This window comes from Prionailurus viverrinus, chromosome D3, assembly GCF_022837055.1.
Source record: "Prionailurus viverrinus isolate Anna chromosome D3, UM_Priviv_1.0, whole genome shotgun sequence".
In the NCBI taxonomy this organism is placed as follows: Eukaryota; Metazoa; Chordata; class Mammalia; order Carnivora; family Felidae; genus Prionailurus; species Prionailurus viverrinus.
Genome location: NC_062572.1, coordinates 24,840,456 through 24,863,840, shown reverse-complemented (window position 1 = coordinate 24,863,840; position 23,385 = coordinate 24,840,456). Strand labels below are relative to the sequence as shown.

Sequence of the window (23,385 nt, the reverse complement as noted above, 5' to 3'; positions counted from 1 at the left end):
TTAAGATGCTTTTGTTAGTGGGATGGGGCAAGCACCCTCCTGCCTGCCACCCTCTCATTGCCCCAAAGCTTGTAGTCAGGTGGCAGGAGCTGAGCCCCACCTGAGTGTTTCTGGGGCCTCACCCACCTGAGGCCTGTTGGGATGCTGCAGGGTTTCTGGTAGAGTCCGTGGAGGACTGTAATAGAGTCCTTTGAGGTGGAGTGGCCGGGGATTTAAAAAAAAAAACCAAAAAACCCCGAAGACACCAAGGTATGTGTGCTCTGGAGAAGCCCATGCTGATCTGCCAGCCCTCCAGGTGGCTGTGCTTTCAGTGGTCTATGCAGGGACATTTGTTAAGTTAAAATCACTGGTGAGCAGGGGAGTGTCCTGTGCAACGTTCATTTACTCTTACCTGGACAGATCCCTCAGATTTCGGCAAGGTCATTGAAGACTGTTGAATCTGAATTTGGGATATAATTAAACTCAGTAGAGCGAAGGCTCTTAGGGGTATGTAGAAGCTCATAAAAAGCCCTGATAGAGTCCCAGGTCTTCATTCTCTCAGCTGCCCCTTGGGGAAGATTCCCTTGTGTGCCAGCAGGGTGCATGGGAGGGGAGCCCCCTCCTCAGGGCACTGTTTAGAAAGGGCTCTGTTGCTAGTTGCTCCCCCTCAGCCCGCTTAGCCTGAAGTAGTTGGACTTTTGGGGGCAGATTTTGTTGTGCTAGCCTTCGGGCCCTTCAGTTCCTTGCTTGGTTCAGGGAGGGACCGGCGAGAAAGAGGCCTGTTCTGTTAGCTGGAGTTTCCATTGAAGTGCTAACTGCTGGATCCTTTGAACCTCCAGCCTGGGAGGGTATTTATAACTAGCTGTTTGCGTGCCTAGAGGAACGGAGGCCCTGCCTTTCTGTAGTGGTTGGAGAGCCGTGCCCTTGGTGTGGGCTGAAAGGGCAGGCCTGGCTGAGTGTGGGGACTCACGCTCAGCTCCCCACGACCTTGTTCTCCTCCCTCCTCCCCTGTGAGGCCAGCGGCCCTTTCAGGGTTAACGTCTCTGCTTTGGAAGCAGCTGGCCAGTTTACACTCCTCCCTGGGCTCTACAAAAATACTTCCTTTGAAGTGTGGGGAGAAGCGGTGAAGGGTAAAACCTGGTGAAGAAGGAAACCTGGAGTGGGGCTTGAATGCGCTTCTTTTGCAGGGAGTTTGCTCTGTGATTAAGCCCCCTGGCCTTCTGTGTAACCCCCTGGGCTAATTGGTCCTCCTCACATATTTCACAGCGTCCAGCCTGCCTCATAGTTGGCTTTCTCCACATATGTGTGTGTTTAAAGTCTCCACGAAAGGAGCATTTCTCAGCAAGGGAAAGAGAATGCAGCGGCCCATCCTGGCAGCAGGAACCCCTCTGACCATGCTGTTCCCTGGGGCTGCTCCGGTGGGGGTGGTATCCCCAGTACCCGTGAAGCTGAAGTGTTTGTACTTGGTCCTAAGGCGGCCAGCCCTGCTTCTTGCCCCCTGCTGGCCTACGAAAGCTGCCACCAATCCCATCTCTGATTCCAGATTGGAGCTCAGCAGCCCAGAGGACTATTGGGCTTTCCAGTCGGAAGTTCTGAGTTCTGACGCTTGGGACTTGCCTAGACCCAGCGTGATGCTTTGACTTCTCTTAACCTCGGTTCCCTGGTAAAGTGGGACTGGCTGTTCCTGCCACACTTTTGTTGTCAGGATTGGTGGAAATAAAGGGTTGGGGGCATCTTGAGAGAGGGCAAGGCATTTCTCTAATGTAGGGCTTGCTGTTGAGCAGAAATGGCATTTGGGATAAAGGGGCCAAAGAGAAGAATGCCAGAGCAGAAATGAGACGGAACAAAGCTTGAATGTCTTCTTAATCCTTGAGTATTTGCAGCCGAGGAGGGGTCGGGGTGAGATGGGAGGAGAGGCAGCTGTTATATTCTGGCGAAGAATGCCAACCTGTTTCTCCCCACAGATGGGGCCACACAAGTTCTTTCTGAACTGAGTTTTCCAGTCCCTCTTTGCTCGGGAAATGGCCTTATCATACGGATTTCTTAACATCTTATTACACTACTCCCTAGCTCCCTTAGCAAGGAGTGAGGGCCATAGATTTAAAATATCCCATGGTTGGGGCACTTGGGTGGCTCAGTCGGTTAAGCTTCCAACTCTTGATTTAGTCTCTCAGGTCATGATCTCATGGTTTGTGAGATCGAGCCCCGTGTCCTGTTTGGGATTATCTCTCTCCCCTTCTCTCTGCCCCTCCCCTACTCGTTCTGTCTCCCTCTCTCTCAAAAATAAAAGTCAACTTTATAAAAAAATCATATGGTTAAGGTTTATTGCTGACTTGTGCCAGGCATTACGTTAATCACCCAACATGAGTGATCTCATTTATTCCTCATAACAGCCCTATGCTGTTAAGTGCCATTGTCCCCATTTTATATATGAGGAAACTGAGGCTTGAAGAAGTGGAATGACTTACCCAGGGTCTCACTACTTGCTGATACAGGTGTGGAAGTACCGACCCAGTCAAGCTGATTTTAGACCCTTTACCCTTTAGCGCTATAAGTTACAGTAAGTGATGGAGGATGACATTTAATTCTGTGCCTCAGACCTGGTAAGAAACTGTTTTTAGGGCAAGAAGTGGAACACTGACCACTGTTCATTCTGACAGTGTGTTCATGAGTTGACTCTTGCTGATCAATTATATTTGAATAAACATAAATCCTTTTTGCCTTGCAGACCAGGAACTTTCCTAATTTTGAGTTCTCTGTGCTGTCTTTATAACATAAATGCTTTTTCTCATTCACTGGAAAGGAGGGAAGATGGTTGCAGAGCTCTGTAATCATGGCTTTCTCACAGTTGAAGATCTTGATGTTGGGGATCGACAGGTAGCCTGCACCTCTAGGAATCCTTAGTTGTAGGCTTTAGTCCTTCCCCGGGCTGGATCCAGACTTGGCACGTACTTCAAGGGACTTGACATCCCATCCTTGACCTTCCTCAGCTGGGGAGGGGGAGGGAGGGAACTGGGAAAGCCCCTGTGATTTGCCCCCAGTTGCACATGGGCCAGACCCAGGGCCAGGCTGGCAGTCCACTGGCCACATGCCTCTCCTTTTCACCTGAATTTAAAACAGGAGGGTAGATGAAAGGGATAGAAATGACAAGTCAGAGGAGTAGGAGGGTTCTCATTTGCAAACAGTTTCTTTTGATCTTCACCCCTTTGTTTAAACACACACACACACACACACACACACACACACACACACACACACCAAAAAAACCACAACTGGTAGCCTGAGCACATGGTTTGCTCTAGTTCATCGAGGGGCGGTCATTTCTCTTTTAGCAGGAAGCCCCCCACCCCCACTCCAGTGATCTGGTTCACTCAGGGCCCCACACCCTCTCTCCCATTTTGCTGCTCGGATGCCAGATGTCACGCTCCTCTTCACAAATCCGTAGGAGCTCTTGTTTTTGTTTTTGTTTTTTTCTTTTCTTTTCTTTATAAGGTAGAGTCTAAACCCTGTATGCATGCATGCATGCATGTATGTATGTTTTTTATTTCTTTCTGTTTTACCCTAATATTCTATAGCCCTTGGCATTTTGCTCCCAGTCTGTCTTTGCAATTTGGTGTCCTACTATAGAACCCCTCACTTCCAGTCACATGGCTCCTTCAAACAGGCTTTGGCCTTTATTTGCATCTTTGTCTACATTCTGCCCATCTTTCAAGGCTGCTGCCTCCAGGAAGCCCTTCTGGTCTGATGCGGTGCATAATCATCTCTGCTGCCTCTGAACTTGAAGCAGCCTGGTCTGGTCACTCCCTTGGCTCTCATAATATATTTTATTTATTTATTTTTGTCTTTTCATTTTTAGATGTGTCTGTCTCCTCACTAGATTATGAGCCTACTGAGGTCAGAAGCATGCCTTCTGACCTGCTTTTGGTATCTCACCAGCACTGTGTAGGGCCCAGGTTGGATGCTATACAAAACATCTGGGACTGAAATCCTACCATCTTTCTGTTAATTGGAATGAAAGACTTGGTAAATGAGTTTGCAAAAATAAAATGATGAATAGAGAGGTTTTTATAGGGTTTGTTGGAAAGTATTAATGTACTTTCAAATCAGGAGTTGAATGAACCAGTTTGTGTACATTTAGAAGAAACTTTTTTTTAATGTTTATTTATTTTTGAGAGAGAGAGAGACAGAGAGACAGAGCATGAGTGAGGGAGGGGCAGAGAAAGAGGGAGACACAGAATCTGAAACAGGCTCCAGGCTCTAAGCTGTCAGCACAGAGCCTGACGAGGGGCTCGAACTCATGGACTGTGAGATCATGACCTGAGCTGAAGTCGGACGCCCAACCGACTGAGCCACCCAGGCGCCCCTATAGTGAGGATTTCTGACCCAGACCCCCTTTAATGTGAAAGCTAACAAATACACGCATTTTTTTTTTTAATTTTTTTTTTCAACGTTTATTTATTTTTTTGGGACAGAGAGAGACAGAGCATGAACGGGGGAGGGGCAGAGAGAGAGGGAGACACAGAATCAGAAACAGGCTCCAGGCTCTGAGCCATCAGCCCAGAGCCCGACGCAGGGCTCGAACTCACGGACCGCGAGATCGTGACCTGGCTGAAATCGGACGCTTAACCGACTGCGCCACCCAGGCGCCCCAATACACACATTTTAAACCTACTGTTGTTGATATTTTGTTCTCTAGTTAGCTGCTCTTTCTTTTCAGTATTATTTTAGTATTTTTAAAACTTGTCCCCACTCATTTCTTGCATTTCTCTTCACATTGTTACAACTATGTTCTTCTCTTAAAAACATCTCTCATCTTGGGGTGCCTGGGTGGCTCAGTCTGTTGAGCATTCGACTTTGGCTCAGGTCATGATCTCGCGGTTTGGGAGTTCAAGCCCTGCATCAGGCTCTGTGCTGACAGCTCAGAGCCTGGAGCCTGCTTTGGATTCTGTGTCTCGCCTTCTTCCTGCCTCTCCCCTGCTCACCCTCTGTCCTTCTCTGTCTCAAAAATAAATAAAAAACATTAAAAAAAAATAATAAAAAACATCTCTCATCTTTTGAGCTATTCTCATATATATTTTGTTTCCTTGATCCCTTTCATGGTTTGTGGTCTTATCCTCAACTCTGAGGGGTTCAGGTAGGTTGATGGTCTTCACTGGAATTTTCAGTTTGACACCCCACCCCCCTACCCCCCAAAGGTGGATCCACCTGCAGGGAAGGATTTATTTTCCCCTCTCCACCCTCTCCTAGCCCTTTCCTCTGCCTTCTGGCCTTGAACACACCTCACAGCCCTGGACCATGTCCCTTTCCCAGTTAACTCTTTTGTGCCCAACCTGTGTGTGGCTTGCTCAGCTGCCCCTGGGTGGAATCATGGTTGTGTCTCCCTATACTATTTCCTCCTTGGCTTTTGGGGTTTTTTTCCTCCCATTTCTTACTCTCCGGTTAAGTGTGTGGCAGAAAGAGGTGGTGACATCACCAGGTCATCATTAGTAGCTCTCTGTTTTTAAAACATGGGGATAGGCAACTTACCCAAGGCTATGGGGCCAGTATGGAGCAAAATTTGCCTTGTGAAGCAGGGGTGTGCCATGACCCATTATGGCCCCACACGGTGGCATTGGGAGTCCAGCGGCTGGTCATGTGCCTGCCCATGGCTCTCTGAGGAATGAGTTGTCCAAATGGAACAACCTGGAATGCTTACCCTAGCAGCCATTTCTAATTTGATTTCTGAGAGTAACAGATTTTGAGGGTGGGTTTGCTATTTCCTCCAGGTTCTGCTGTGTTTATTTTTCTGGAGAGATGGACTCTATAATATTTATCTATCTGTTAACGGGGTCTGAGGTCCTGAAACAGGTGAAGAGCCCCTGATGGGGCTAACACTTGATGCCCCTGGCCTCGCAGGGATTGCACTGAGAAGATGGCTCTGTGGGCCACATGCTGTCCTGGTAGCTCCAGTGACTGCCTTGGGGGCACAGTAGGAAAGTGAATGTGACCTACCTTCATCCCATCCAGTGCCAAACTGCTTTTTTTCCTTCCTAAATGAAAAATCTATGAAGAATAACCTTTAAAAATAGCAAAGGGTTAGTTTCAAGTTCTTACAGAAAATGTTACATGTGTTCACAAGTAGACAGAACCACGTCCACACTGTACCCCTGTAGTCACTGTCCCCCGGTCTCCATCACTTACTTTATTTTTATTTTATTTTTTTAATATGAAATGTATTGGCACATTGGTTTCCATACAACACCCAGTGCTCATCCCAACTCACTTTAAAAGTTGTCAACCTGCCGGCCGGTCTTGTTTCATTTGCACCCTACCCCCACCGTGTTATTTTGAAGCAGAAGCACCCATATCATTTTTTCCTGTGAATATTTCAGTATCTTTAAGAGATTCATTTTCAAAATGTAATTTCAAGGCTATTTCCACAGCGGTTAATGTTAAGTTGGTGGTGTCCCCTCCAAAGGGAGCTGGAGCTGGTGGGCGACCGAATGGGCTCCGGCCGGGCGATCCAGTCGTGGATGGTGGATCCCCGCGTGGGCGCCGCGCTGGTTTCGGCTTTGCCCCAGGCGGGAACCGCAGGATCAAAGGGCGCCGCGCACTCGGCGCTTCAAAGCCTCCGGAGCCGCCCGGATTGATGCAGGGAATGAGAGCACTCTGCTGATGTAATCGTAGCTTGTGAGACAGGTTCTTTTTTTTTTTTTTTTTTTTTTTTTAATTTAAACAAAGACACCCCTGTTTGTTTAGAGAGGTGAAGCGTGCTCCGCCGAGGGCACGCGGCATCTGGAGGGTTCTACTCTGGGCTGATGGGTCCGGGTAGGGCAGGAATGCTGCCAGTGGCTAGTGTTTTCCTAGATGGCCTTGCAGAGTTTTCCGTGAAAGACGAACTGCTTCAGTTAAGAGCAGCTGATTTTCTTAGGGTGGTGGGTTTGTTGAGGATTTTGAAAGCAGCGTCCTCTGGCGGGCAGTCAGGCTTTGGAGCACACCTGGGTGACGCAGGTGAGGGGGTGAACCAGGTGAGGAGACAAACCAAAAAGTAGGCAAGGAGTCTGTGCGCTGCCTTTGTCATTCTGTGACTCTAGAAAGGAATATCAACTGTCCCTTCCCCATTGGGCGTGAGAGGCTTGCCTGAGGCTGGGGAGTAGGGCCATCACACTGGGGCAGGGGAGGGGGCTCCCCAAGGATAGAGCTGAATGCTACCCCTAGCTTGAAGATTCTTGCAGCTTTTATAAAAATCACAGACATGGGGCGCCTGGGTGGCGCAGTCGGTTAAGCGTCCGACTTCAGCCAGGTCACGATCTCACGGTCTGTGAGTTCGAGCCCCGCGTCAGGCTCTGGGCTGATGGCTCAGAGCCTGGAGCCTGTTCCCGATTCTGTGTCTCCCTCTCTCTCTGCCCCTCCCCCGTTCATGCTCTGTCTCTCTCTGTCCCAAAAATAAATAAAAACGTTGAAAAAAAAAAACTTTAAAATAAAAAAAAAAAACTGGCTGGCTTGGGATAGAGCAGGTGACTCTTGATCTCGAGGTTGTTAGTTCAAATCCCCACAATGGGTGTAGAGATTACTTGGAAAAAACATCACAGACAAATGGGAACATCCAGAAGATCAGCCAAGTTAAGCTGCTGCCCCTGCCTTTAGGAGTTGTTCTGTATACACATTAGTGAAACCCTGTGCCATATATACCTCCATGAGTAAAATCAGAGCCATATTCCATTTTCTTGCTTGGTAAGAACTACAGACATCTACAGGCAAAGCAGCCCTCCATGAGCCAGCTTGTTAGCCCCACACCAGAGTTCAGGGTCAGTGGGGTCTGAGGCACTTACCAGACTAAGTCACTGTAACTGCAGTTTATCTTGGCATCTTACAGCCATCCCAACCAAACCCAACATATGTAAAACAAGTTTTTTCTTTTTTTTCTCCCAAATCTGTTTCTCTTGAGTTCTTGTCTGTTACTCAAGCTAAAAACCTGGTGTCATTCTAAACTGTGTGACCTGGCCTCCTGATGCCTCTGTCCATGCATGGTGAATTGCCTGCAAGCTCCTTGAGGGGAAGGCTGGGTGATTTTCTTTTCTCCCTTTTTAAAAAAATTTTTAATGTTTATTTATTTTTGAGAGAGAGAGAGAGAGAGAGAGAGAGAGAGAGGCAAAGCGTGAGTGGGGGAGGGGCATAGAGCGAGACACAGAATCCGAAGCAGGCTCCAGGCTCTGAGCTGTCAGCACAGAGCCCAACTTGAACTCATGGACTTGAACTTGAACTTGGACTTGAACTCGTGGGCTTGAACTCATGGACTGTGAGATCATGACCTGAGCTGAAGTTGGATGCTTAACTGACTGAGCCACTTAGGTGCCTCGTTTTCCCCCATTTAAAAAAAATTACATATTTGATTTTCCTCATCTACAAAACACTTTTGCCCATATTTTATTTTTATTTTAAAGTTTGTTTATTTTGAGAGAAAGAACAAGTGGGGGAGGGGCAGAGAGAGAGGGAGGGAGAGAATTCCAATCGGGTTCTGCGATGTCAGTGCAGACCCCACTGTGGGGCTCAATCCAAGAGTGAGGTCATGACCTGAGCCTAAATCAAGAGTTGGACCGCTTAACCAACTGAGCCACCCAGGCACCCCTTATTTGTTTATTTTAAAGTATATTTATTTATTTAGAGGGAGAGAGAGAGAGCATGCTTGCAAGAGCAGGGGAGTGGCAGAGAGAGGGAAAGAGAATCCCAAGCAGGCCCCATGTTGTCAGCACAGAGCCAGATGTTGTGGGGCTCTCATGAACCGTGAGATCGTGACCTGAACCAAGGTCATGTAACTGACATTTAACTGACTGAGCTACCCAAGTGCCCTGTGCCCGTATTTTATTAAGAAAAATTTCAGACATACAGGAAAAGTGAAAGGATTTTACAGTGAACACCTATATTCTACCATTAATATTTTACTGTACTTGCTGGGTCACATATCCATCCATGCAGGTGGTTGATGTGTCTTTAATACTTGAAAGCCGAGCACATGTATATCCCACACATGGTAGGTGCTCAAGATGTTTTAACGGGTGTGATAGAGTTTTTAGAGATCCCCTTTTTATTCTCTTTCTATCACTTTTAGATGCAGCTCGCTCACGGGCTCCCTCGTGAGCTCTCTCTCTCAGTTGGGAACAGCCCCTGGGATCTTGGCTTCTTTAGCCAGGCTCTCAGGGAGAACTCACCTGGGGCATGGAGTTTGCTTTAGAGACCCCATTGTGTTTGAATGACTTCCTCCTTCATATTTCCTGGAGCTGAGCCGGTTGCCTTTCCTTCATCTTGTCCCTCCTTTGCCATCTGACAGCGTGACCTTCTGGCCACAGGGAACATGGGCCCATTTTCTTCAGAGGCCGTAGGCTTTTGTACAGTCAGGGGGCTATGGTAGGGTATGCAGGTAGCCAGCTAAGTGGAACTTCTGGTGTTTTTTAAACAAACTGGTTTGGAAATCTCTACTTTGAACAGTGTTGTGTTTTGGGTTTTTTTTTCCCCCCAATTGAACGAAACAAGTTCTAGTTGTTGAAATATCTGTATGAACTTGTGATCTGGGGGGAGATTTCACTGGAATTGGCAAAGTCAGCTTACCCTCTGACCCTTTCATAGACAGCCTTTAGCTCTCACTGGCACATCTGCTCAAAGGATCTCAGAAGCCTAGAATATTTTGACCCTATGTGTATATATAAAACAAATAGGTTTTGTGAAGTTGAGATGAACCACAAATTGTTGCACTTAGACTGGCTTCCAACAGACTCTTCTTTTGCTTTGCTTTGCTTTGTATCCCCTCCATAAGTTCATGTGCTTGTACGTGTAAAGTCTTTTTCTTTTTAAATTTCTACATATGTACGTATGTAAGCATGTAAGCTTTATGCCCAATGTGGGGCTTGAACTCACAACCTGAGATAAGAGTCGCATGCTCTACCTACTGAGCAAGGCAGGTGCCCCGTGTGTAAAGTCTTTTTAGAGTAGAAGCACTTTCTTCATTGTTGTAAACAGAAAATGGACAAGGCCTACAAGCTTCCCTGCCTTCTCTCTCTCTCTCTTAAGTTTATTTATTTATTTTGAGAGAGAGGGAGAGAGAGAGCGTGTGAATGAGAGTGGTCAAGGGGCAGAGAGAGAGAGAGAGAGAGACAGAATCCCTGGCAAGGTCTGCACTGTCAGCATGGTGCCTGATACGGGCTCTGTCTCATGACGGTGAGATCATGACCTGAGCCAAAATCGAGTCGGACACTAACCAGCTGAGCCACCCAGGCACGCCAAGTTTGCCTGATTCTTACCCGATTCTTTCTCTTCAAAGAGTGGGTAAGCTCTTCCTTCCTCAGGTGGCGGTCATATTTTAGTTCCAGCCTGTGGCTTCCCTGCTTAAAGGGTTTGGGTTCAGATAGGTTTCAGTGTGTGTGTGTGTGTGTGTGTGTGTGTGTGTGTGTGTGTGTGCGCGTGCGTGTGCGCGTGTGTTTTTGGAAGAATGACGTTATCTTTGCAGTGCTCCCATGGCCTCCAGGGTGCCAAGAGGTCTGTGATGTGATTTGTGTAGTGGTCCTGCTGACTGTGCCTTTTACACTGTTGTCCTATCTGTTCTATTTTGCTATGGCTGTAGAAGGCAGTTACATAGCCTTTTAACAATGAAGCTAACACCATCATCTCCAATTTGATTCTGTTTAGAGACTTTTTTTTTTTTTTTTTATAGTCTGGCTTCATGACCAAGTAACAATTGTAAGTTGATTGGTGCCTCCCTACTCCCTTATCTTGGTCTGTATTTTGTTTCTGCAACTCTTTCATTTTGAGGTTTTTAAGCCCATAGAAAAGCTGAATGAATAGGTCAGTGTATGGCAATATGTTAACAATTGCTCAATTTGTACTTTCTCACACATCATGTCTGTGTGTGTGTGTGTGTGTGTGTGTGTGTGTGTGTTGTGTGTATATCTCTGTCTTGGCTGACAGTTTTAAAGTTGCCAGTATCATGGCATTTTATTCCTCAATACACCAGCATACATCCACTAAGACTAAGAACATGCTCCAGACTACTGTACTATCATCATACCTATGAAATTGACACATTTAAATTTCATATTTTAATTATTTCAGAAATGTCTTTTATAGCTAGCTTTTAAAAATCCAGGATCTATTCAAGATTCTTCCATAGTACTTATTTTTTAAAGTGGTTATGTTGTGGGGCACCTGGGTGGCTCAGTCGGTTAAGCATCTGACTCTTGATTTCAGCTCAGGTCATGAACTCACGGTTGTGAGATCAAGCCTCACATCAGGCTCCGCACTGGGTGTGGAACTTGCTTGGGATTCATTCTCTCTCTCTCTCTCTCTGTCTGTCTGTCTGTCTGTCTCTCTCTCCCTCCCTCCCCCTCCCTCCCTCCCTCCCTCTCTGTCCCCCTCTCCCCCTCTGCCCCTCTCTTTCCTTCTCCCACTCTGTCTCTCGCTCTCAAAAATAAACAAAGTAGTAGTTAATGTTGTGTATATACACATTGTGTGATGCTTAACCAGAAGCAAAATAAAAGGAAAGGCGTCTCCCACAATCCTCCCCCCACAACAAATCAAACCAGTGTCACTTTTCTATCTCTTCTGATGTTCTTTAAAAATGAAGCTTTGGGGGCGCCTGGGTGGCTCAGTTGGTTAAGCGTCCGACTTCGGCTCAGGTCATGATCTTGCGGTTCGTGAGTTCGGGCCCCGCATCGGGCTCTGTGCTGACAGCTCAGAACCTGGAGCCTGTTTCAGATTCTGTGTCTCCCTCTCTCTGACCCTCCCCCGTTCATGCTCTGTCTCTCTCTGTCTCAAAAATAAATAAACGTTAAAAAAAAAATTTTTTTTTTTTAAAATAAAAAAAAAATGAAGCTTTGGGCAGATTTTTTAAGTTCATTTTTATAACCATCCATGAGGTAATTGGAGGTACCATGGAATCTAAAAGAAAAAAAAAGAAACAAAACTGACCAAGACCATTGTGCTGTTTCACCACATAAGCAAAAACTGTGGTCTTTGAAAATTTTTGCTGAGAGATTTGGAGTTTTAAGAATACCAGGAATCCAGTGGCCTTTGAGTAATGCTTGAATCAAGAAGGGAAGAAATCAGCTATTCCTTTTGTGTGTTCAAAGGCCGATTTTTTTGATGATAGAACAGTGTCTATAGGTCTTGGGTCTCCTTTTTCCTGGGTGGTGTCTCTGTCTTGGCACTATTGACATTTGCAGCTAGATAATTCTTTGCTGAGGGGGCTGTCTTGTGCTTTGGGGGATGTAAAACAGCATCCTTGGCCCCTACCCACTAGATGCCAGTAGCAAACTTCTTTCCCGGTTATGACAATGAGGAGTGTCTCTGGACATTGCCAAATGTTCCCTGGTTGAATGAGGTGGGGGAAGCCCAAAATTGTCCTTAGTTAAGGACCACTGCTCTAGAAACTCTTTAGGGTTAATTATGGAGGTTGATTGTGCTATTGATGAATTTCGGTGGAGGGGTGTTTTCTGTTATAATGAGGATTCAATTATCGCAAGCCATGTCCCAGTTTGAGAACTCAGAAATTTCTAGGTGTTACTGGCCAAGGGATTGAAATCAATTGGCAGATGACAACTGAGTGTGTGCGCCTTTCATGATTTTCACACTCTAGTGGGAGCCTTGTCATCTGATACTGTTGGGACCTGTAGGCAGTTGGGTAATTGAAAAAGGTCAGTTAAGTTGAAGCAGGGAATGATTAGAAACGAGAGATAGTTTAAAATTATGTTTTAATTATAGCCTGTAAGTGGACACTCAAGCCCAAGCTTTTGTGAATGGGACCGCTCATTTGTGTTCCTTAGAGTCTTACTTTAGCTGTACCCTTGGTCTGTCACTTAAAATTTACAGCTTTTCTTTTTAAGTGATGTGAAAACGTACACTTGTAAAGCTATCAGGGGAGTTCTAGAATTTTTTTTTTTTTCCATCTCGTCTTCAAAAGTTGCGCTTAGTTCTCAGCCACTTTTTAACGTATTTGCCTCCTTTCACTCTTTCTTTCTCAAGTGTTTGACTTAGTTTTCCTGGGATAAAACTGTTTTTTGCGTCGTTCAAGATTTAGTTCCGTCACAGGCTTAGAGCAGATAGAGTTGGCATAAACAGATCTAGAAACACATACAATTTAGCTAGTAGGAGCAGTGCTGTGCGGAGGTCCCAGAGAGGGGTTTCCTGGCCAGGAGTCTGCAGTGAAAGCAGGCACGAGTTAGTGGTTAATGGGCAGGTCTGTGAATAGCCCCTACTTTATTCTGAAGTGTGTGCAGAGGCTCCCGGATGAAGGTGGTACGCTCTCTAAGTGTGTGCCGTTTTAGGAGTTGGAAGATCTGGGGGCAAACTCTTTAGTGGCCCCAAACCTCGGGTGGCTGATTTGTCAAGTGGAAAACGATAGTAGTGCCTCTCTTAACTACAGGGCAGGTTATCCTGAAGGTCATACACCAGTCACATAACAGGACATGACTATGTAAATGTTCCATGGGACACTGGTATGTTATTCATGAGCCAGCTCTGGCTGAGCCCGAGAACGGATCTGCTGTTCTAAGGATGTGTTGGCTGTCTCTTGCTCTTTGATCATTGAGCACTTGAATCTCACCGTGAAAGCTTTCGGTCAGATCAGGAAATGGAGGAGCCTTTGCTTAGTACAAGTTCATACCCATTCCTGTGGAAACAGTTTTGGGGTTCTGCCATGCTGTTGGGGAAGGCATATGGCATGACTGGGTCTTTGGCATGGGTCTCGCTTGAGTGGAGATTACTAGCTTCTTGGTGATGAACCCAGACAGCAGGCCAGGCAGGAGGGTGGGAGAACCAGGGGCTTGGCTGAAGTGTAAGAGGCAGCTGGGGTTCTCAGCCACAGTGCCTTTACCCCTGCTCTGACGTGTCTGCAGAGTAAGTGATTGGTGGGTTGCAACCCCCTGGAGGAAAAGAAGCAATCATTGCAGTGCCTCACCTCATTGTAGTGTCTTCTGGGAAGTAAGGCAGTTTATTTATTTTTGCCAGGATGCCCCTTTCATTCTTTCATCAGAAGGGTGACCAATGTTGGAGCTGTCTGCCAGGGTCTCATACCATTGAATGGTTAGATACATCCTGCACTGATGTTCATACCTCGAAGGCCTTTTTGTCACGGACTGTCGTGATTTAGTAAGCTGGGTCTACATACAACGGAGCTGATCTAGTTGCTTTTCCCCTTGTTCCTGGTCCTGCCAAAGGAAGCCAGAATTGGTCCAGTAGATGAAGATGTTACTTTGTGAGTCCTTGTGGAACCCCAAGAGGAGGGAAATAGTGTAGCAGTTTGCATCGGGGAAACCCTGGGAGTACTGCATGAATTCTGCTCTTAGGCCAGCGTTAGTTTTTGATGTGGGAATTGACAAGAGGGAAACAAGGAGGTCACCACTGTTTTGTTAGGGAACTCCATCCGTCCATCCGTCCGTCTGTCCGTCCGTCCATCCATCCGTGCCCAGCACTATATTAGGTACTAGGGATACCACGGTGGAAAAAACAAAAATCCCTGCTCTCATGGAGCCCACACCATGGGGAAAACAGCTCCCAGCACATTGTTATTCTGGAATCAGGGGGGCTCTTCCTGCCCAGTTCTACAGAGCTAGACATGGAAAGAGAATGTGTGTGGTTGAGGAACAGCTGAACTTTGGTCATGTGGCAAAATACAGGTGAAGTTCCTGTTGTGATGGGAACACACTGAGCTTGGTGATACATCACTGTAGGCAGCCTGGGAGAACTAGTGTAAGGATAGTGCAGGTTGTTGGCCAGGCACGGGGCAACTTGGAACAAAGGCTTTGAAAGGGACAGGTGTGGTGTGTGGTACCCATAGCTGCAGCTCAGATGATAACCTGACCCCGTTCAAGCCCAGAGACTGTTCAGCCACGCCTGTGCTCATCACTTAAAGCCTACTTGAAATCAAGGATGAAAGCATAGAGACCAGGAGATCTGTGGGGAGGGGCCTGGCCCCTCTCTTGGGCTTGGTTTCCTCACCTGTAAATGAAACCTGCATCTCAGTGGTCTCTCCTGGTTTGAATTAAATGTACACACACACGCACACACACGCACGCACACACACTTCACATTGTTGAGTAAGAATGCAGCCAGTTGCTTCTTTGATCAGTGATCCGCACGAATGTCCGAGACCTGGCTTTTCCTGCCTCCTGCTATCTTTGGAGTGAATGCAGAATATCTGCGTTGCAGATGACCTGGTCCCTGTTGGCATGCACAGTCTCAGGCCGGGTGAGAGTGTAGTAGCCACTTAGTGACACCAGGTCGTTGCGTGAGCATACTTGTAATCTGTCTCCAGGCTACCCTGCCCTGCAGAACTCCAGCTGAGAGGCAGGACGGAGCAGAGAAGGGGGCTGTCGCAATTGGAACCCCTAAAGCCTGGGCAGGGCCAACCTATATTTCCTTGAATCCTTCTCTTGGGTGTTCCTGGCTGTGATTGGTTCCCCTAAGGAATCCTCGCGGAAGAAAGTCACTGAATGTCTGCTCCTCAGTAGCTCTCCAGCCCTCTTTTTACCTGCAGTAAATCCTCAATATGCGTCCTCTCTGAGATGTACTGTCCCTTGGCTCCCCTCTTCCCCAACCCCCTTCCTGTCCCTCCCTCTGCCTTAAAGAAAGAGAGCAAGACTTTTAATTATATGGAAGCAAAGATTGCCGAGGTTTATTTGAATGAAGTGTTGTGGGTGTGTGTTCCACCTATAATAGTCGCTAAGTCTTCCAAAGTACATCTGACATGTTAGAATATAGACTTCCCTCTCACAGCAAAGCTGTAATATTATCCAACCCCCTACATAAATGCATTCTTCTCAGTTACACCCTAATTCTATCCTGATCTTCCCGTTCTTCTCCTTCATTTCAGTAGAAATCATTGGAATCTACTTATAAAAACTGGGGAGTTGTACATTATAGTTCAAAAATGAATCAATTCAAGTTTGAGCAGTACGATAAGTAAAAGGAGTTTTTGGTTTTATTCTGATTTTTTAAAAATAGCATTCCTGAACCTGAATGAGGCAGTCAGTGTTCCTGATGAGCTATGGGCCCACTGAGCAAATGTCCAAGTCATCTGGTGGGCATCATAACTGTAAAGGAGTTAATGTTACCCCTACCATGTTTGAATATTAACCAGAGGGCTTCCTCTGCTGTTGTCTGTTATCCACAATTACTTGGAACATTTTCTGGCAGTCGAGCTTTGTTTTTCCTCTGAGGAGATGCTGGAACGGGATGAGAATAGACATTAGGCCTCAACAAAGAAAGATCTTGATTATGTCCAAAGAAACACTGGCCTTGTGGGCACATAGAGTTTGTCTTAACATTTGGTAACCTCCTGTCAACACTCCCCACCCCCTCAACACACACACACACACACACACACATGCACACACGCACACTTACCTGGATTGGGGGAGAGAGCAGTAGTAATTATTTTATTGTGTGACAATGAATGGTACCTCTTCTCCTATTTGGGATACTCATTAAAGTTGCTTTGTGGAGACGGAGGGATGGCGAGGTGTAATTAAACACAGTCGAGTGCTTTCTGCTTAAGAAAGCAGAGGTATTAATGCTCTCCAGGTCACTCATATTTGGGGGGACTAATAAGGAGGGTATTGCTCTACTGCAGATGTGTTCATTTGGTTATTAACAAAAGGCTGGGTGACCCAGAAACTTAAACCCAGAGGAGAACAAAAGTACTTTCAAACTTACAAATGGGAAGATCTTGGAGGCTCTTGAATAGCTCCTCTGGAGTGCTTTCTTTGCTACCTAGCTGCTTGGGAGCTGTGGCGTCTAATAGCTTCTCAGCCTAGAGGGCCCCATAAAATTTTAGCCTGTTTCTATATAGAGTGCTTTGGAGTGGCCATTTCTCTCTGCCTCTTACTTACTCTCAAATACCCTTTGGAAAAAGAGCTGATGAGATGCATTGAGACTTGGCATCAAAAGCCATTCATTGATAGCCATCACTCACCCATTCTGTGCTTTTGGCCTTAAAATTTTGTTTGAAAAAATTGTTTCAAGGAATTACTGCTATAATGCAAGAAGACCTACACATTAGAGTGTGACCAGTGAAAAAGTATACAAATTAAAAAGAAGTCCTCCCGCCCTCTCCTTCTTCCCGCAGACTGCTGTGACCAGCTGGAGGTCTGTTTTTTCTTTTCTGCGCATTTATCTGTGCACCCTGTTCCTACACTTGCTGACCCGAGGCTTCTCTGAATGTAGCACGGTACACTAGGAGCACTGTAGCCAAACCTCCTTGTGGCTTATGATCCAGATGAGGTCAAACAGGACACACTCCTGTGTGTGATCAGACGTTTGTGGGGGAGTGGTGTTTATCTTAAGCCCCTGGCTTTGAGGTCTTGTATAAACTTCAGGCCTTGCCCCACTTTCTGGATATGGCTGTCATGATTCTTGAGTCTTCCTGTGTTTTTCTCCTTGTAGGGTTCTTCTAGAATGGAAGAATGCTGAATCTCTCAGTGCCTTCAACCTCGGACATGAGCATACAGACCTTGCCTGTGTGTCTGTCCTTTGTCCCCAGACGTGCCACTGTGAGAGCCCCAGTCACGTGATCTCTTCTGGCCACACAGAGTCAGCTCACCTCTGCGGCATCCCACGTAATAAAGCCCTGTCATGTTCGTTTCCAGTCACCCTGCTTCAACCTAGCTTTGCTTTTCTGTGGCTTTGGGTTTTGGGTGCTCTGCCCATGTCCTTGGTTCATCTCTGTTCATTCTGAGTTCTTCACTTGAGTGTACTCACCAGGCCCCACTGTTTGAGGTCAAGACTTCTGTCTTCATACCCTTGGAGGCTGACCTGTCCCCCATTGAACCCCAGTGTGGGTGTGAGGTGCCCACACCAACACCCCTGACACAGGGGTGCCCCAGGTCAACCTGCTGTTTCTTCCCATCTCCTCCAAGGTTTGCCCGATTCCAATCTTCAGTGGCTGTAGCAAATTATTTTCTACAGTTCCACCACTATGACTTGGCGATGGAATCCATTTTCCTAAACTTGATCCAGGGTTACTTCCACCAGCCGCAAAGTATTCTCTTAGGGTCTCCAAAGAGGCTACCCCACCTGAATTCCCAGCCACCTCACCAAGGGGTTGGAGGGAAGGGACCCTTTGATCTTTTTGCTTCAAGAAGCACTGCTTAGGGGCGCCTGGGTGGCTTAGTCGGTTAAGCCTCCAACTTCCGCTCAGGTCACGATCTCACAGTTTCATGAGTTCAAGCCCCATGTCGGGCTCTGTGCTGACAGCTCAGAGCCTGGAGCCTCTTCAGATTCTGCGTCTCCCTCTCTCTCTGCCCCTCCCCCGCTCGTGCTCTCTGTCTCTCTCTCAAAAAATAAATGAACATTAAAAAGAAGCACTGCTTGGGGCGCCTGGGTGGCGCAGTCGGTTAAGCGTCCGACTTCAGCCAGGTCACGATCTCGCGGTCCGTGAGTTTGAGCCCCGCGTCGGGCTCTGGGCTGATGGCTCAGAGCCTGGAGCCTGTTTCCGATTCTGTGTCTCCCTCTCTCTCTGCCCCTCCCCCGTTCATGCTCTGTCTCTCTCTGTCCCAAAAATAAATAAACGTTGAAAAAAAAAATTAAAAAAAAAAAAAAAGAAGCACTGCTTATACTTACTGTCCTTCACCATTCCTGTGCACTGAACCCCTCAGTATGAGGGGAGTTCATGGGGGCAGCCTAAAGGCACAGTCGAGGTCATTTAGGAAGCCAGACTCTGTTCTGTTCAGCATAGGTGTCTGTGCATCAGTCATTCCGAAGCACTGTTTTCATTTACCATGGAGCCTTTATTGCCAGTCCCCGCCCACCACTGCACCCAAACTCACATGCGTGCCTTTGAGCCACAGGTCCCTGATCTGGGAGAACCGTCTCCTGTCTGCACAGCAGTTTCATTCTCCTTGTCCTCTGGCTGCAAGTCCTGACCTGACTAAGCCATGACTCAGACCCAGACCCCCAGTGCCTTTCTGGCCAGGTCAATGTCTTGTGTCCCACAGTACCTCCTGGGTTCTGTGGCTGTTGTGCCTGTTGTGCTACACCTCTGCAGTCTCCGCCTTAATGATGCACTGTCCCCTACCCCCCCCCCCCGGGGTATGTCAGCGGCAGGCCCTCAAACCTTGGCACCTCTCTTGGGATACTGAAGTCCACTCACTGGCTGCCCTCGCAGAATGGCAGGCTGGGCACCTGTGAATGTGGCCCCCCTCCCTCAGCCCGGGAATGTGCCCTGAGTAGCCACTTGGTCGTGGGCGTCTTACTTCTAATTGGTTTAATGTCGCTCCTCTCCCACCCCTCCTTCCGTTGGCTCCAGGAGGTAGTAATTTTTAAGATAACTCATATCTCTGTGCTGTTCTTTACTGTGGTGTTCCTAGAGCTTAGCAGACAGGCAGCCCTTTGAGTGCTTCTGAAAGTAGAGCTGAGATACAGACTTCGCTGGCCTTCTGCACGAGGTCCATGTCCTGCACTTGGAGGGGAGGGAGCCAGCTGGGGATTATAAATACTGTTGGATCGGGGGAGAGGATCAAAGAAGGATGTGAGGGGGGCCATTCCAAAGGCAGGGCTTATAACCCAGCATGGCACCTTGTTCATCTGAGCTGCTACTACATACAGGTTTAGGCTTTTTTTTTTTTTTTTTTTTTAAACGATGAAAATGAGTCTCTACCTCTTAAAACTATTAGTTGTCATGCCCTGGCTGGTGCTATTAATGTAAAATTGAGACTGGAGGCCATAAATTTGAAGATGAAGATGATAAACTACTGCCAACAAAGTTTTCCCTTCCAATAAAATGCCTTTTTTTTTTTTTTTTTTTTTTAAAGGAAACCCTCCGTGTTGGGCTCGTTTGTCTAAGATTTGTTGCTGAAGGTATCCCAGAGTCCCAGACGCCCCCAAGGAAGCTGGCTTGGGGAGACAGGGGACAGACAGCACAGGTCAGCTTGAGTTGGGATTGGCCTGTGCCTGATCCTGGTGCACGTCCCACATGAGGGCATGTGTCTGGTCTTAAAATCCTACTCATCCACCAGCACACTGACCCCCCATTCCAAGTTTCATTGTTCTTTTGACTGTAAAAGTGACACCTGTTACAAAACCAGTTTCTGTGACCTAGAACAGTAGCAGCATCTGGCCCCACCTCTTGAGTGTCTCATTCAGAAGCTCTGGGGTGGGGCCTGAGAATTTGCATTTCCAGCAAGTTCCCAGATGCTGCTGCTGCTGCTGATCTGGTAACCACCCTTTGAGAACCACTGATCTAGAAAGGTACAAGGAAATGAACATCATCTTCAGTCTTACCAGTTGGAACCGCTGTTAACTCTCTAGCGTGTAATGAGTATATAATTCTGTATATGGATGTATTTCTTTAAATAATTTTTTTTTAACGTTTATTTGTTTTTGGGAGATAGGGTGGGGAGGGGCAGAGAGAGAGACACACACACACAGAATCTGAAGCAGGCTCCAGGCTCTGAGCCTGTCAGCACAGAGCCCAACGCGGGACTTGAACCCACAGAGCGCAGGATCATGACCTGGGCCGAAGTCAGACACTCAACGGACTGAGGCACCCAGGCGCCCCTATATGGATGTATTTCTTTTTTTTTTTTAATTTTTTTTTTCTTTTTCAACGTTTTATTTATTTTTGAGACAGAGAGAGACAGAGCATGAACGGGGGAGGGGTAGAGAGAGAGGGAGACACAGAATCGGAAACAGGCTCCAGGCTCTGAGCCATCAGCCCAGAGCCTGACGCGGGGCTCGAACTCACGGACCGCGAGATCGTGACCTGGCTGAAGTCGGACGCTTAACCGACTGCGCCACCCAGGCGCCCCTGGATGTATTTCTTAAAAGCAAAGATAGGTCTGGGCTATACATTGCTTTAAAAAAAATAAGCTTTTTAGGGGCGCCTGGGTGGCTCAGTCGGTTAAGTATTTGTTTTCGGCTCAGGTCATGATCTCAGTGGTTTGTGTGTTCGAGCCCCGCATTGGGCTCTCTGCTGTCTGCTCGGAGCCCGCTTTGGATCCTCTGTCCCCCTCTCTCTGCTCCTTCCCTGCTCACACTCTCTCTCTCTCAAAAATAAAAAAATTTTAAAAATAACCTTTTCATTTTAGAACAGTTTTAGATTTATAGACAAGGTCCAATGGTAGAATAGAAAGTTCCTGAATATCTGCTCCCATTTTCTCTTATTGTTCTCTCTTTAAAGTTTATTTGTTTATTTTTAGGGAGAGGGTGAGTATAAGCAGAGGAAGGGAAGGGAAAGGAGAGGTAGAGAGAGAAAGAGAGAGAGAGAAAATCTCAAGCAGGCTCCGTGCTGACAGCATGGAGCCCAACTCAAGGCTGAAAGTCAGGAACCATGAGATCATGACCTGAGCCAAAAACAAGAGTCTGACACTCAATTGATTGAACCACCCGGGTGCCCCACTTTCTCTTATTGTTAATATCTTACCTTATTAAGGTACATTTGTCACAACTCAGGAACCAACACTGGTACATTACTACAAACAAAACTATATACTATTATTACTCAAATATCAGAACTGCACAGTGACAGAAGTAAAAGACCTCTTCCCCTCCTGTCCCACTCCTTGTGTATGTCAGAGTATTTTTCTGGACACTTGTATGCATATAATTACACACACACACACACACACACACACACGCACCTTATTCTGGGACATGCTTTTTTTTTTTTTTTTTTTTTTTCATTTAAAACTGTCTTGGAAGTTTTTCTGTATCAGTGTTTCTAGATCTGCCACACTGTGTTTTAATGGATAGCACACATGTTACCCTTTTGAAATTTAATAATATCTTATCAGTTTCCAGATTTTAAGTCTAGTAGATTATAGGTGAAGTCTGGCATGCCTCCCTTTTATCTTATGTTTGAGGTTAGAGATTATTTGCCCGCCTTTGTGGAGTACCTTAGCATGTTTCAGGCACTGCCATGCACTTAGCACATATTATCTGACACAGTTATCAAAACAACACAACCTTATGAAATGGGTATCCTTATTATCCCTATTAACAGATGAGGAAACTGAGGGTCAGGGAGGTTAAGCGAGCAAAACCCTTTGATGACTTTCTAGCTGAAGCAGGCTGTCTGGAGTTTTGGGTGCCGTGAGACACTCAGCTTAGTGTTGTGAACATGGCTCGTTTGTTCAGCTTTCCTAGGTGCCACACCGGTGCTAGAATATGAGGGTGAAGGGGATGGGGAGACATGCATTTAAACAAATAATTGGGGGCGTCTGGGTAACATGGTTGGTTAATCTACTGACTCTTGACATCGGCTCAGGTCATGATCTCGCGGTCCGTGAGTTCGAGCCCTGCGTTGGGAGCCCTTCTTGGGATTCTCTCTTTCTCTGCCCTTCCCCCTGCTTGCTCTCAGTCTCTCTTTCTGTCTAAATAAATAAATAAATAAATAAATAAATAAATAAATAAAACAAATAATTAGGAGCGCCCGTGTGGCTCAGTCGGTTAAGCTCCCAACTATTGCTTGCGGTTCAGGTCATGATCTCACTGTTCGTGAGTTTGAGCCCCAAATCGGGCTCTGTGCAGACAGCACAGAGAGCTGGCTTGGGATTCTCCCCCTCTCTATCTATCCTTCCCGTGCTTGCTCGCTCGCACTCTCTCAAAGTAAGTATGATAAACTCAAGAAAATGATAAACTATAAACAAATAATTTCAAATATGAAAGTATTACTCTGGAAGTTTTAAGTTACTGGTGGGTTTTTGATGCCTTTAAAAAAATGCACAGGAGGAGGGGATGTGTGGCTGGAACTCTTGCAGTGCAGATGCAAGTATAGAATCAGACTTGGCAATCAGACCTGAGTTCCCATTCAGGGTCTTTCATGTTAGCTGAGTGACCCTATGCAAGGCACTTAGCCTCTCTGAGTTTTTGTTACGAGTATCTTAAAAAATCCTTTTTATGGTTGTTGTTAAGATTCAATAAATACATATTAAGAGCTAGCTATTTAATATGTTTAATATTTACAAAATACTTAATATATTTTGTGTATTTAATGAGCTTATTAATAAGTACAAACGTGTAATGTCTGCCACATCAGTTGCTGAGTGGAAGCTTGCCTTTTAAAATCCTTGGGCAGTTCCAGATGGAAATAAGGAAGGAACCAAATCTCATGGTCTCCTTTATCTTTTATCTTCCAAGAACAAATCCTTACGCCCCCATCTTTGCATCTCAGAGCATCCTCTGGATGGGCTTCGCTCTTGGCCCTGAACCCTCACTACTGTATACATTTTGTTCTGTTCACGCCTCCTCTCCTCCGTGTAGCCACAGTCTCTCTGGAGGGCAGGATCTGTGCTTTTCATCCCTGTGCCCCGTGCAGTTTCATGGAAACACATTAAATATCAGTTGCAGAGCCAGATGCTACAGAAGGGGCTCACATCCTACATGCCAACACGGGGGAGCGTAAACATTATGGTTTTGGAAGTTTTTTCACCTCTCCCAACCATC

At 46.5% G+C, this 23,385-nt stretch overlaps 1 protein-coding gene across 2 annotated transcripts in view; it reads left to right on the top strand.

The window, feature by feature from the left end:
• ZNRF3 (zinc and ring finger 3) overlaps positions 1-23,385 on the top strand; it is a 158,694-nt gene that overhangs the window by 27,802 nt on the left and 107,507 nt on the right. Inside the window, exon 2 of one of the 2 annotated variants that reach the window (XM_047828370.1) lies at positions 17,389-17,561. The exons of the other annotated variant lie outside the window; for it this stretch is intronic. The gene's annotated coding sequence lies outside the window, so the exon portion shown is untranslated. The remainder of the gene's footprint in view (positions 1-17,388; positions 17,562-23,385) is intronic. 2 annotated transcript variants of the gene reach the window in all.